General features: G+C 34.4%; 1 long non-coding RNA gene across 1 annotated transcript; it reads left to right on the top strand.

Moving 5' to 3' along the window:
• The first annotated feature begins 3,005 nt into the window (after positions 1-3,005).
• LOC139855999 (uncharacterized) lies at positions 3,006-4,820 on the top strand. The gene is made up of 3 exons (XR_011761635.1): positions 3,006-3,349; positions 3,679-3,810; positions 4,350-4,820. It is a non-coding gene; the product is annotated as an uncharacterized lncRNA (long non-coding RNA).
• The last annotated feature ends 9,037 nt before the right edge of the window (positions 4,821-13,857 follow it).

Below are 13,857 nucleotides of genomic sequence, written 5' to 3'. Positions count from 1 at the left end.
ACACATTTAAAACATGAACTTTAACATAACAACAATATTTAATCAACCAAAACTCAAGATTAAACACACCATTTTCAAGTTCATGCTAGTTACACCAAAATAACAAGATCGAGCAAACGAATCACATATCCATGTTAGAGTTGAGCCATAGACACTAATTAACACACTTTTAAGTTTATAGGTCTAATTTATGAAAATTGGAGATTTTGAAAAGCTTACCCCAAGCTATGAAATTGGTACCAAATTGAAGAGGATGATGCAAAGATTCCAAAAGTACAATTTGTTTTATTGCTAGCTCCCTAAATCGAATTTAGATGATGATTGAATGAATTTGGGAGTTGAGAGCAAAAATGGAAGTATTAGAATGGAGGTGGGAGGTTGAATGAATGAGTGGTGGTGGTGGGGTTTGACTAGTTGACCTAGTCAACTAGTTTGATCCCTTGGCAAGTTTAGTCCTTCGAGTTTAAAAGCGGGTGCGTGAATGACCCAAACGAATTATTTTAAATACGTTAGAGTAAACGAGAGATGTTATAATTTAATAATGGGAATATTAAGAATGCTAATTAATGGAAGGTACGAATCTCGATACGAAAGGTATTATTAAAAAAAAAGACTGCGTTATAATAAATTAACGGAAAAAGGCGGATTATTACAGAATGAAACAAGAGAAGAGAAGAAGAAGCCTAGTTAAGGATGATTGAAGAGCCCGTTAAAATCCAGATTAATTAATCAATCAAGTCTCGGAATATCCTCTACATTTACCTCTTCGATTCGCTATCAACTTTCCTTTTTATACTTTTATATCTTGTTTAATTATGTTAAAAGTTTCCAAAAAAATAAAATAAAATAAAAATGTAAAAAACAACTCTCATGATTCTCATCTACTCTTCAATCTTTCTATATTCTATCTATTAACCCCAAATGGTGAATCATTCGATTCGTTAAGGGGTCAGAAACAAATGTGCTAAATGTTGAATTATTCAACAGTTAACGTTGAACTATTTCATTAAGAGGTAACCAAACACATATCGAACAAGTTTGGCGATTTGTGATATAAAAAGGAGAATTATCATACATTTTGTTGTAGTGTTATTACAATATTTATTATTAAGTAAAATAGAAGAAAATAGGATACGAAAACGTATTATCAAAAAAATTAAACAAGGTGTTTGGTTTTCTTTATTTAACAAAAACAGGTTTTTACTAATAATCGAATTCAAAATTGTGTTGTACAGAGTAACAAAATAAAAAGACAAGACCTAAAGGATGACAAATTCATTTCCAATAACAATCTAATCAAAAAATGAGTAGATAGAACTAGAAGGTAAATTACGGAGTAAACTTGAGTTATTCACAATTTCCAAGATCAATCAACCAATAAAAAAGTTTTCCCAAAATAACCAAACAAAGTGTCTGATATATTGTTTTTATTAAGTAAACATTAAAGTAAATAAAGTAAAAAGTGAAAAGTAATTACAAGAATTAAGGATAATATTGGACTGAAGTAACGAATGAAACAAGAGAAGAGAAGAAGAAGCCCAGTTAAGGATGATTGAAGAGCCCGTTAAAATCTGAATTAATTAATCAATCAAGTCTCGAAATATCCTCTACATTTACCTCTTCGATTCGCTATCAACTTTCCTTTTTTATACTTTTATATCTTGTTTAATTATGTTAAAAGTTTCCAATCCCTACCATACATTATAATAAAGTAAAAAAGAGATACATTTAAATTTTTACACTAATCTCAACCATTAGATCAAGAAAATTATCATCACCTACCCATTCTCTACACCCTTAGATATAATTATAACTCAATAAGTACACTATCAAAACTTTCCTTCCCATATTACCCCTACATTACCATATATACTAACCAACACCCAAATTTTGGTCGTTTTATCCCAACCCCCACCCAATTCCCCCCAAAAACGACAACAAGGAAAAAAGGAGGAAAAAAATACAAAACACCCCCTAAAAAATGTAAAAAGTTACATCCCAACCCTCAAACCAGGGGTATCAAGTGTAAAATCAATATTTTAATAAGAAAACTTAATTAAACTTCACCCATATTTTCAACGGGACATACCTTTCCGCTCGACTCGCGTTAAAATTTTCCTAACCAACCGTTCAACTCAAAAAAATCTAACGAACACAACGGGACTAACTATACGCGAAACGGACACTTCTAAAAAAACGCTAAATACCTCGGATTCTATTCAACACCCAAATTTTGGTCGTTTTATCCCAACCCCCACCCAATTCCCCCCAAAAACGACAACAAGGAAAAAAGGAGGAAAAAAATACAAAACACCCCCTAAAAAATGTAAAAAGTTACATCCCAACCCTCAAACCAGGGGTATCAAGTGTAAAATCAATATTTTAATAAGAAAACTTAATTAAACTTCACCCATATTTTCAACGGGACATACCTTTCCGCTCGACTCGCGTTAAAATTTTCCTAACCAACCGTTCAACTCAAAAAAATCTAACGAACACAACGGGACTAACTATACGCGAAACGGACACTTCTAAAAAAACGCTAAATACCTCGGATTCTATTCAATACTCAACGGGACATATCTTCCCGCTCGGCTCGCGTTAATTTTTTTCGAACCCACCGTTCAACTCAAAAAAATCTAACGAACACAACGAGACTAACTATACGAGACACGGACACTTCCAAAAAAAAAAAAACGCTAATTACGTGTATTTAGATCAGTGTTCCATAACCTATAATAAACTCCCCAAACTAACTACATCATATCGATAATTCTGTTTCCCTTTTTTTTTTACACGATCTTCATGCCGTTAAAAAGGCTATTAGATACATTAGATACTAACTACATGTATTTAAAAACACCCGTAGTAAAACGTTTTTACTTCTGTAAATACATAACGCTCCATTAACTATGAATATACAACCTGAAAGGTCCGCGGCATCGCGCGGGCCCATTTTACTAGTTAACAAAAACACGGGCAATTAAAAACATACAAAACTCAGATTAGTCGACACCTACAATCCTTACGAACAAAACAACTGGCAAACCCTCGCTTCAATCGCATGCTTCTCAACACGCAACCTTCACAAATCAATCGAAATATTTTGATAGTAAGAACGTTTACGGGTTAGGAATTCTTCAAAAATCACTCGCAAACATCAGGATCTACTATCGTTAAGGGTCAATTTGGTTAATCAATATCTGTTATTGAATAATCTTCATTCGAAATTCACGGGTTAGTATTTTAACTGGAGACTAAAATCGTAAAAGAAATTCGACAAATTCTACTTTCGTTCTTCTTTTGCAATATGATTCAACTCGCATTTGCGATATTTAAAGATTCCAAGGTATGTTTCTTCATTGATGATTTTAATTAGGGTTTTGAAAATATTGTGTAAACTAATTAACATTTGCAGTACTGTATTTGTAATTTTTGAATAGCGTGCATTGTTTTGTTTAAGATGAATTTAGGTATTTTCTATTCAATGTTTCCAATCGATTTTGATTGTATGTGGTACTCGATTTTGGATGTATAATCGAATTGTATGTTATTTGTGTGACGTATGCAATCCTAATTTTTGTAAGTTATGATCATCTCTGTATCTTTTTGTATGTTATTTGTGTGTATTATGCAACTCAAATTTGAGCTAATTATGACGATTTTTGTGTTTCTTAGAGCGTTAAATTGTCTCGAGTTTATTGAACCACAAACGGTTTCCATTTGGTTTTACAAGATTGTTGCTTCTGTTTGAAGATAAGGATTACTTGTATAGGATTATTCAGTTTCCATCTCAAACAAGAACATAAAGTAAGTTTTATGAATACTTCAAATATTTATGGTAGAAAACATGGAAAAGAATGTGTATTGTAATGGCTATTATAAACTTATGATGATGACAATGATGTGTGACTGTTTCATATGTAGTTTGAAAGTGATTAGTGATCCTAAACAATTCTACATTAAAATGATATTGAATAACCACATAGTCCATGGTTGTTTTTCAGATTTTTTTTTGGAACTGCGAAGAATTTTTCAGAATTATTACGAACCATATTTGTGTTGATAAAGAAGGTAGGCTTAGGATATTTCGGTTATGTCACAGTAATTAACAGGAAAAAAGATTTTAAAAATTTATGTGGGTACAAAATGTAAACTAAGGGAAGTACATGGATTATAAGGAACAAAATGATAGAAATGGAAACTCAGATTAAAAAAAAAAAGAATATAAAATGTTTTTTTAAAAGTAACACTTTCCCACTTTGTTGTGAATATGTGATGTTTCTACTGTTTAAGCATATTGTGCCATTACATTGTATTCTCCAAACTTACTGTGGTGTGTTATGCAGTGTTGCTCGGATGCTCAACCATTAGAGATGAATGTAGTGCAGAATTTTAGTGATTTATGCTCTATATATGAGTATTAAACTATAGATGGAAGATACAATCGGTCAAGTCATGGTGTGGACAGTGGACACCAAGGATGAAACCCATGGACCAGATTTTGTGACAATATGTTAAAAAAGTGGCAGTTTTGATAAATTACTTTTAAATGAGTTTTATCTCAGATGCATCGATAAGATTTATATGTTTGATCTTAAATGGGTCAATGCAGGGAAGTAGAACATCTAGCATGGAAGATGAGTACCAAATGGGTAAAACAAAGAAAACTGTTGCTCATAATGTATATCAACGACTAGACGTTTTGTTAAAAATATATGTAGTTAGAAAGCATATAGTTTTTATCATTAGATTTGGACTTGTAATTTTTTTTGGTTATAGACAATTTGGTTATGATAAAATTAAAAGTTTAATATATAAATGGCATATGTTTAGGATTTCGGATAAATCCCTTCGTTACTGAGTTGTGATTTTCTTGCAGTAAAATCGGTTATAAACATTTTATTAGCAGGTTGGTTTGAGTGGCTGCCCCTGGTGCCACAGTTATATTAGTGACATAGTTTAACAGAGACATCTCCCATCTTCCCTTCTGAAGCATCTGAAATGTCCCGTTCATATTGATTATAAACGTTTCATATTAATTGATTTCGTTGCGAGGTTTGGACCTCTATATGAGACATTTTTCAAAGACTGCATTCATTTTTAAAACAAACCATAACCTTTATTTTATCGACAAGGTTAAAAATACACCACCTAGATTATCCAGAAATGATAATCTAAAAATATCACACTTACACACTACCAATACATATTGGTTTACAATATTAATATGTTACAACAAAGTAAATCTCGAATGCAGTTTTAAACAATATTATACAAGCATGCTGACACCAAGTCTTGTCCATATATTAGCATGCAACAGCGGAAGCTCTTAATAATCACCTGAGAATAAACATGCTTTAAACGTCAACAAAAATGTTGGTGAGTTATAGGTTTAACTTATATATTATCAAATTAATATAATAGACCACAAGATTTCATTTATTCAATAATCCTACACTCACAAGTGTATAAAAATCATTCTGTGATGAACACCTGGTAACCGACATTAACATAATGCATATAGAATATTCCCCGCATACTCGCAAGTATGTCATAAATTGGAAATCGCAATCACCATATAAATCAAAGTATTAAAGCATTCCAAATTCCAGAATGGGGTTTGTTAGGCCCATAGATCTATCTTTAGGATTCGCGTCAATTAGGGGTCATTTCCCTAATTCTTAGGCTACCAGACTTGAAGGGGCAATATTCGGTTTAATAATCTAACCATAGAATGTAGTTTCGCGTACTTGTGTCTATTTTGTAAAACATTTATAAAGCTGCATGTATTCTCATCCCAAAAATATTAGATTTTAAAAGTGGGACTATAACTCACTTTCACAGATTTTTACTTCGTCGGGAAGTAAGACTTGGCCACTGGTCGATTCACGAACCTATAACAAATATGTACATATATATATCAAAGTATGTTCAAAATATATTTACAACATTTTTAATACGTTTTACTGTTTTAAGTTTATTAAGTCAGCTTTCCTCGTTAGTAACCTACAACTAGTTGTCTACAGTTAGATGTACAGAAATAAATCGATATATATTATCTTGAATCAATTCACGACCCAGTGTATACATGTCTCAGGCTAGATCACAACTCAAAGTATATATATTTTTGGAATCAACCTCAACCCTGTATAGCTAACTCCAACATTACTGCATATAGAGTGTCTATGGTTGTTCCAAATAATATATATACATGGGTCGATATGATATGTCAAAACATTTGCATACGTGTCTATGGTATCCTAAGATTACATAATATATTAGAATACATGTATAATACAATATGAGTTAGCTAGGATATGATTAATATAGATTTGTTACCAATTTTCACGTAGCTACAACAAGGAAAATTATCCAATCTTGTTTTACCCATAACTTCTTCGTTTTAAATCCGTTTTGAGTGATTCAAGTTGCTATGGTTTCATATTGAAATTAAGTTTATGAATCTAAACAGAAAAAGTATAAGTTTATAGTCAAAAATACAGGTTACAAGTCGTTTTTGTGAAGGTAGTCATTTCAGTCGAAAGAACGACGTCTAGATGACCATTTTGGAAAACATATTTCCACTTTGAGTTTAACCATGATTTTTGGATATAGTTTCATGTTCATAAGAAAAATAATTTTCCCAGAAGAACAACTTTTAAATCAAAGTTTATCATAGTTTTTAATTAACTAACCCAAAACAGCCCGTGGTGTTACTACGACGGCGTATATCCAGTTTTACGGTGTTTTTCGTGTTTTCAGGTTTTAAATCATTAAGTTAGCATATCATATAGATATAGAACATGTGTTTAGTTGATTTTAAAAGTCAAGTTAGAAGGATTAACTTTTATTTGCGAACAAGTTTAGAATTAACTAAACTATGTTCTAGTGATTACATGTTCAAATATTCGAATAAGATAGTTATACATATATGAATCGAATGATGTTATGAACATCATTACTACCTCAAGTTTAGTAGGTAAACCTACTGGAAATGATGAAAAATAACTTGAGCTTCAAAGGATCTTTGATGGCTTAGAAGTTCTTGAAATAGAATCATGACACAAAAACAAGTTCAAATAAGATTATTACTCGAATTAAGATAGTTATAGTTATAGAAATTGAATCAAAGCTTGAATATGAATATTACCTTGATTTATAAAGATAACCTACTGTAAATAACAAAGGTTTCTTTATCTTATATGATTTCTTGGAATGGATTAGGAAACTTGGAATTAAACTTGTAAACTTGGAAGTGTTCTTGATGTGTTCTTGAGTAATTGTTTTTATGATGATTATAAGTAATAACCAAAGCTTGTATTTGATGATTTTTGCTGGAAAAATAGTAACTTAGACGTTCATGGAAGAGCGTGTGTGTTTTGAGAGAGAATTGGGAAGAAAATTGGAAGTGAAATGGAGTAGGTGGTGAGTGGTGAAGGTGAGTGGGGTTAAAAGAAGTTCTTGTTTTTGTTTCCTTGCTCATAAGTCATGCTAGTTGTCTAATTGTTGGTTCCACATGTTTGTTGACTATCTAGGGCTGCTAAGAGCTGAATTATTATGTGTATATATCGATAGTATATATACGTCTAGGAGCTGGGTATTGTACGAGTACGAATACGGTTGCATACGAGTAGAATTGTTGATGAAAATGAATGAGAATGCAATTGTAAGCATTTTTGTTAAGTAGAAGTACTTTGATATATGTCTTGGAGTCTTTCAAAAGTGTACTAATACATCTAAAACACTACATGTATATACATTTTAATTGAGTCGTTAAGTCATCGTTAGTCGTTACATGTAAATGTTGTTTTGGAACCTTTAAGTTAACGATCTTGTTAAATGTTGTTAACACATTGTTTATTATATCTAATGAGATGTTAAATTATTACATTATCATGATATAATTATGTATTAATATATATTAATATGATATATATACATCTAAATATCGTTACAACAATAATCGTTACATATATGTCTCGTTTCGAAATCCTTAAGTTAGTAGTCTTGTTTTTACATATGTAGTTCATTGTTATTATACTTAATGATATGTTTACATATCATTTAACATGTTTATATATAGTGTACCAATATCTTAAAATGATTCATATGTAATTAGTAACACGTTGTTATAACGATAATCGTTATATATACCGTTTTCAAGTTTCTTAATTCAATAGTCTCATTTTTATGTATATAACTCATTGTTAAAATACCTAATGATATACTTACTTATCATAATATCATGTTAACTATATATATATATATCCATATATATGTCATCATATAGTTTTTACAATTTTTAACGTTCGTGAATCACCGGTCAACTTGGGTGATCAATTGTCTATATGAAACCTATTTCAATTAATCAAGTCTTAACAAGTTTGATTGCTTAACATGTTGGAAACACTTAATCAAGTAAATATCAAATTCATTTAATATATATAAACATGGAAAAGTTCGGGTCACTACAGTACCTACCCGTTAAATAAATTTCGTCCCGAAATTTTAAGCAGTTGGAGGTGTTAACGTATCTTCTGGAAATAAGTGCGTGTATTTTTTCTTCATCTGATCTTCTCGTTCCCAGGTGAACTCAGGTCCTCTACGAGCATTCCATCGAACCTTAACAATTGGTATCTTGTTTTGCTTAAGTCTTTTAACCTCACGATCCATTATTTCGACGGGTTCTTCGATGAATTGAAGTTTTTCGTTGATTTGGATTTCGTCTAACGGAATAGTGAGATCTTCTTTAGCAAAACATTTCTTCAAATTCGAGACGTGGAAAGTGTTATGTACAGCCGCGAGTTGTTGAGGTAACTCAAGTCGGTAAGCTACTGGTCCGACACGATCAATAATCTTGAATGGTCCAATATACCTTGGATTTAATTTCCCTCGTTTACCAAATTGAACAACGCCTTTCCAAGGTGCAACTTTAAGCATGACCATTGTAACGACCCTGGTTTTTCCACTTTTAATTAATAATGATTATTATTAATACGTGTGATTAAACGAATGTATGTTATTACATTTACATGTTGCCATGATTGCCCGTACTTGACTTTAAATGCCCGAAACATCTTTGTGACACACGAAACTTTCACGAATAATATTTTTAGAATATTATTTACATTCATGATTATTTTTATTAATCATTTTAATTAACTAAGGTTATTAGTTAATTACTTGGGCTTTAATTGGATTAATTTGTTAATTAATGGAACTTGGGCTTTTATTAGTGTTATTGGATTTAAAAGCCCACCCTACATCTTTTATGGACTCTTTAGCCCAACTCACATGTAAGTAGTCCATTAAGGGTTTAAACTAGATTAGTTATGTGAAAGAATCTAGTTACTTGTAAGGTTACACCATCTTCCAACACCATGCACCCTATTAACCAACTTTTAAAGCCAATTACATGCTTAACCTTGTGGACACTTCTCTCCCCTTTTCCTTGATGCAAACCGTTGACTTTTATGATGGAGAGGGAGTGTTCAAAATTTTTTTTATTTACTTATCACTTGCATACTTCATTTGTTCCATTTTCACTTTACACACACACATCAAACTTACTTCTTTTTCTCTCTTTTTCTCTCAAATACTTGTAAGTAATATGAACACTTTTCCTCTCTTTTTCTTCATCTAAAAATCGAACCAAACATCACATAATCATCATCATTACTTGTTTCATATTGTTGTTTAATTACTTGTTCATGTATGTTACTTAAATACTTGTGATTGTTTGTTGTTTACTTACAAATTATTAAGAATCAAACTTGTTAGTTTGATTCTTCATATTAACTTGTTCTTACAAGACATACAAGAACATAAACTTACTAGTTTATGATTCTACCTTTATTGTTTTAAAAGATTAAAGTTCATGAGTTAAAACCATACTTGAAGTTCATGAAGTAAACTTAAAGTTTACTTTCTAAAGATCAAGACTTAGGCTTGAATCTTTAAAAGTATGAAACCCATGAACTTCTTAACTTGTTTATTTAAGTTTATTACTTCATATTATGCACTTTAATTTCATGTTTATTGGTTTAAATGGTCAAGTATTACAAGTTAGTCTTGATCTCATACTTTTTGAAACTAAAAGTTAACTTTAAGATTTCAAGAACATGGAAGTGTAACTCTTTAGTTATAACTTCATACACTTGTGTTAGATTTAACTTAATAACTTTAGATCAAGACTTTTGGGTCTTGGATCTTCAAGATCTAACTAAGAACTATGTTCTACATCTTAAGATCTTGATTAGTTAGTTTACTTTCAAGTTTGTAGTTCAATATTACTTTTATAGTTCATGTATGTGTTAAATCTAAGACTTTGATGTAACTTTGGTTCATCAAACTACATACAACACTTAATTGAGTTGTGCTACATGTCTTAGACTTACACAAGTGTTATGATGGTGAAACCTTGGTTAAGATGATGCAAACACATCAACAAGTTGTACACTTGAAGCTATATGCATCAAGGATGAGAACTGTGACAAGCATCGAACACCAAGACCCACCGGAACCTACTGTTTTACTGTTCTGGGTCTGATCAGTACGACCTGGGATACTGTAAAGATGATTTTCAGTTAGCTCTATTCGAGTAGATAACTTTTCATTTAGGACTCGTCTTAATCCGAGTTACGTTTTAGGATTTATGGCCCTCCAAGTGTCACTGTGTCTTTTAACGTTGTGCTGAAAATTCTGACCTACTCGCACTTAGACCGTCGCCACGGTCAAACAAAGACGAGTTTGCTTCTGGAATTTTTACCACAAATAAAGGACTCATATACGGATCCATGGCCACTGATCTCACCTTATTTCAGTAGGTATTGAGGCCGTGGTGACTGACCGAAGTCAGCCTTTGTTTTAAACTCTTTTCATGAACGAAACTTACTTTACACCTTTTGTTTGATGATGAATGATGATGACCCTTAAGACCTTATTTACATACATTTAAACCTATTGATATGATTTACTGACTTAGTACTATTTGACTTAGGTTGAGGACTTTTCGGACCTACGTACTTGCTTATTTTCCCGACTCGACTTTACCACTACTTTACCACTGTGAGTTATAGCATCCCTTTTTACTTTAACTATTTTGGGAACTGAGAATACATGCGCATTTTACGTTTTACATACTAGGCACGAGTACTTAAACTAATATATGTGTGGGTTATACAACGGCATAAACATTCCCTTTAGCTCGGTAACGTTTAGTCATTGGTTTTTGAACCGGTGAACGCGAATCTTAGATATGGATCCATAGGGTTTGACATCCCCACTCGGGCTAGTAGCGCTAGCATTTAATGAGTGTTTAATACTTCGTATACATACGCACTTGCCAAGTGTACTTTCAGGGGGTATAAACGTTAAGTTAGTTACCAAGTGCCCACGGTTAACATATACTTTATCATACTGTTTTGAAACGCTCTTTGTAGCACTGAAATCTCATGGCCTACCTTACATACTGTTATACTTAAACTATAGCTCACCATCCTTTGCATTGACATTTTTAAGCATGTTTTTCTCAGGTGCTTAAGGTTATTTGCTTCTGCTGTGTACTAGTCTTGCTGTAGACACCCGCTGCTTTAGAGATGTCACGGCATGAACGTTTATTTGCATTCAAACATTATTACTTTTGAAACTATGATCTGTAATGACCTAAGGGTCACGCACTATTATATTTGCTTCTGTTCATTGAAGCATAATTTGGTTGTAAAACATTTGACGTTAGTTATGACGTCACCTTTTATCTTGAATGCAAACTTGTTTTGAAAACGCATATAGTGTTTGACCTTGTAATGATCCTGTTGTTGATGATTCGTACACGATGGTTTTGTACAGGGCATCACATTTGGTATCAGAGCATTGGTTGTAGGGAATTAGGTTGCATTAGTGAGTCTAAGACCGACCCAAGTAGGGTTCACTAATAGGACTAATCTAGAACTTGCTAGTTTACTTGTTTCCGCTGAACTTACTGCATGCCGCTGCTCACTTTTACTACTATATGCCGTATGCTATTACATGATGTCACTACTGCATGCTATTATCTGCTTTCGATTGCATGATACTTATCGTTATTGCCATGCTACTTACTGTTATACATGATTTAGACTGTTATAGTTACTTGGCCTAATACGTGCTTGCTTTATGACTTACTGACATGGAAAATTTATTTTTCCTTGTTCAGATGTCGGATATTCCACCTGCTATCGTTTTGGGCAGTTCAGACTCGTCAGCCACTTCACCTGCCACTGTTGCCGATCCCCCGATCCCGTCAGCGACACACTCTAGTGACCCAGGCGCTTCGACTTCCAGAGCTAGCATCCATACTCCCGCCCCAATGGCTACTTCTGACGGAGCCCAGGACCTCCCGGAGATTCCAGCTCCATCTGCCCCAGGACCCTCGGGGTCACAGCCTCGCTCCGGTGATGTTGTGATTCCCGCGGAATTTGGGGAGGGTCCATTCCGTAACCAGTATCGCCATTGGTACCGACGCGCTCCTGATGGACGACTCGTGCCAATCCCACCTTTTAGATACCGACAGATGATGGCCGCCCGAGGAGAGCCAGTAAAGCCACCCGTGTAGCCACCTCCACACGATTTAGATGACCCTTCATCCGACGACTCATCCACAGACGACTCCAGTGACGATGACTCCGACGAGGAGGACCTTGATGACGCACCTGTTCAGCCACCCTCCACCCCGCCGAAGAAGCGGTACCGTTTCGACGGCACCATTATTCCGGGGATCAACGGAGGTCGAGCATTCACTGACGCATTTGGTCGGCGTCGTAGGGTTACCGCCCGTAAGCGGCTTGTGCCGTATCCTGCTGATCCGTTCATCCGTAAGCCTTACCGCCTCGCAGCCTCTACTTCTGGAGCCGGACCGTCTGCACCACCAGCTCCACCAGCACCACCCGTACCGACTGCACCGCCTGCCCCACCCACTCCCTCTGTCGAGGAACTGATGAGGGAGGTGGAGATCCTCCGTGCTCGGGTAACTGAGCTCGAGGACCAGATATCTCATGTATTGGACATCCTACACCCACCTTCACCGTAGGACTTTTGTATTTAGATTTCATTATGTAATCTAGTTGTAGTTTTATGTTTCACTTATGTATTGTACGAACTAATACAGATGTATGCAACTTATTATTATTAATGAATGGAACTTTGCGTTATGTAATTCTTGCACGATGTTCTATTTACGTTACTGTATGATGATTCTGTGGTATTTGTACCTGGATTGCATTACTTAATAAACATGTGATGTGTTGATTCCGTGTTGGTTACCATATACTGTATTATTACTATCTGGATACTGGATTTTGACTTGAGTCAAAATTTTTGTTTAGAACATCATGGCCAACGGACGATCAACATCAACACCTACCGCAGCCCAAATCGAGGAGATGATTGCCGAAAGGGTAGCCGCAGCCATTGCGGAAATGCAACCACAAGCTCCACCGCCACCGCCACCGGTTATTCAGCCCGTTCGTAATGAGTGTACGTACAAAGAGTTCCAAAGTTGCAAACCACACAATTTCAGTGGAACAGAGGGGCCGGTTGGTCTCACTAGATGGTTCGAGCAGTTAGAATCTGTGTTCCGAGTTAGTAACTGTTCCGAGGTAAATAAAACCAAGTTTGCTTCATGCACGCTATCTGATGGTGCGCTAACGTGGTGGAACACGTTGGCTCAAGCAAAAGGTATTGATGAGGCGTTTTCTAATCCATGGGAGGAATTCAAAGGGGCCCTGATTGAGGAATATTGCCCTAGGACCAAGATCCAGAAGATGGAGATGGAATTTATGCAGTTAAAGGCTGTTGGGAACGACCTGGATAGTTACA

This window comes from Rutidosis leptorrhynchoides, chromosome 6 (assembly GCF_046630445.1).
Source record: "Rutidosis leptorrhynchoides isolate AG116_Rl617_1_P2 chromosome 6, CSIRO_AGI_Rlap_v1, whole genome shotgun sequence".
Taxonomy (NCBI): Eukaryota; Viridiplantae; Streptophyta; class Magnoliopsida; order Asterales; family Asteraceae; genus Rutidosis; species Rutidosis leptorrhynchoides.
This window is presented reverse-complemented; position numbering and strand designations above follow the sequence as displayed.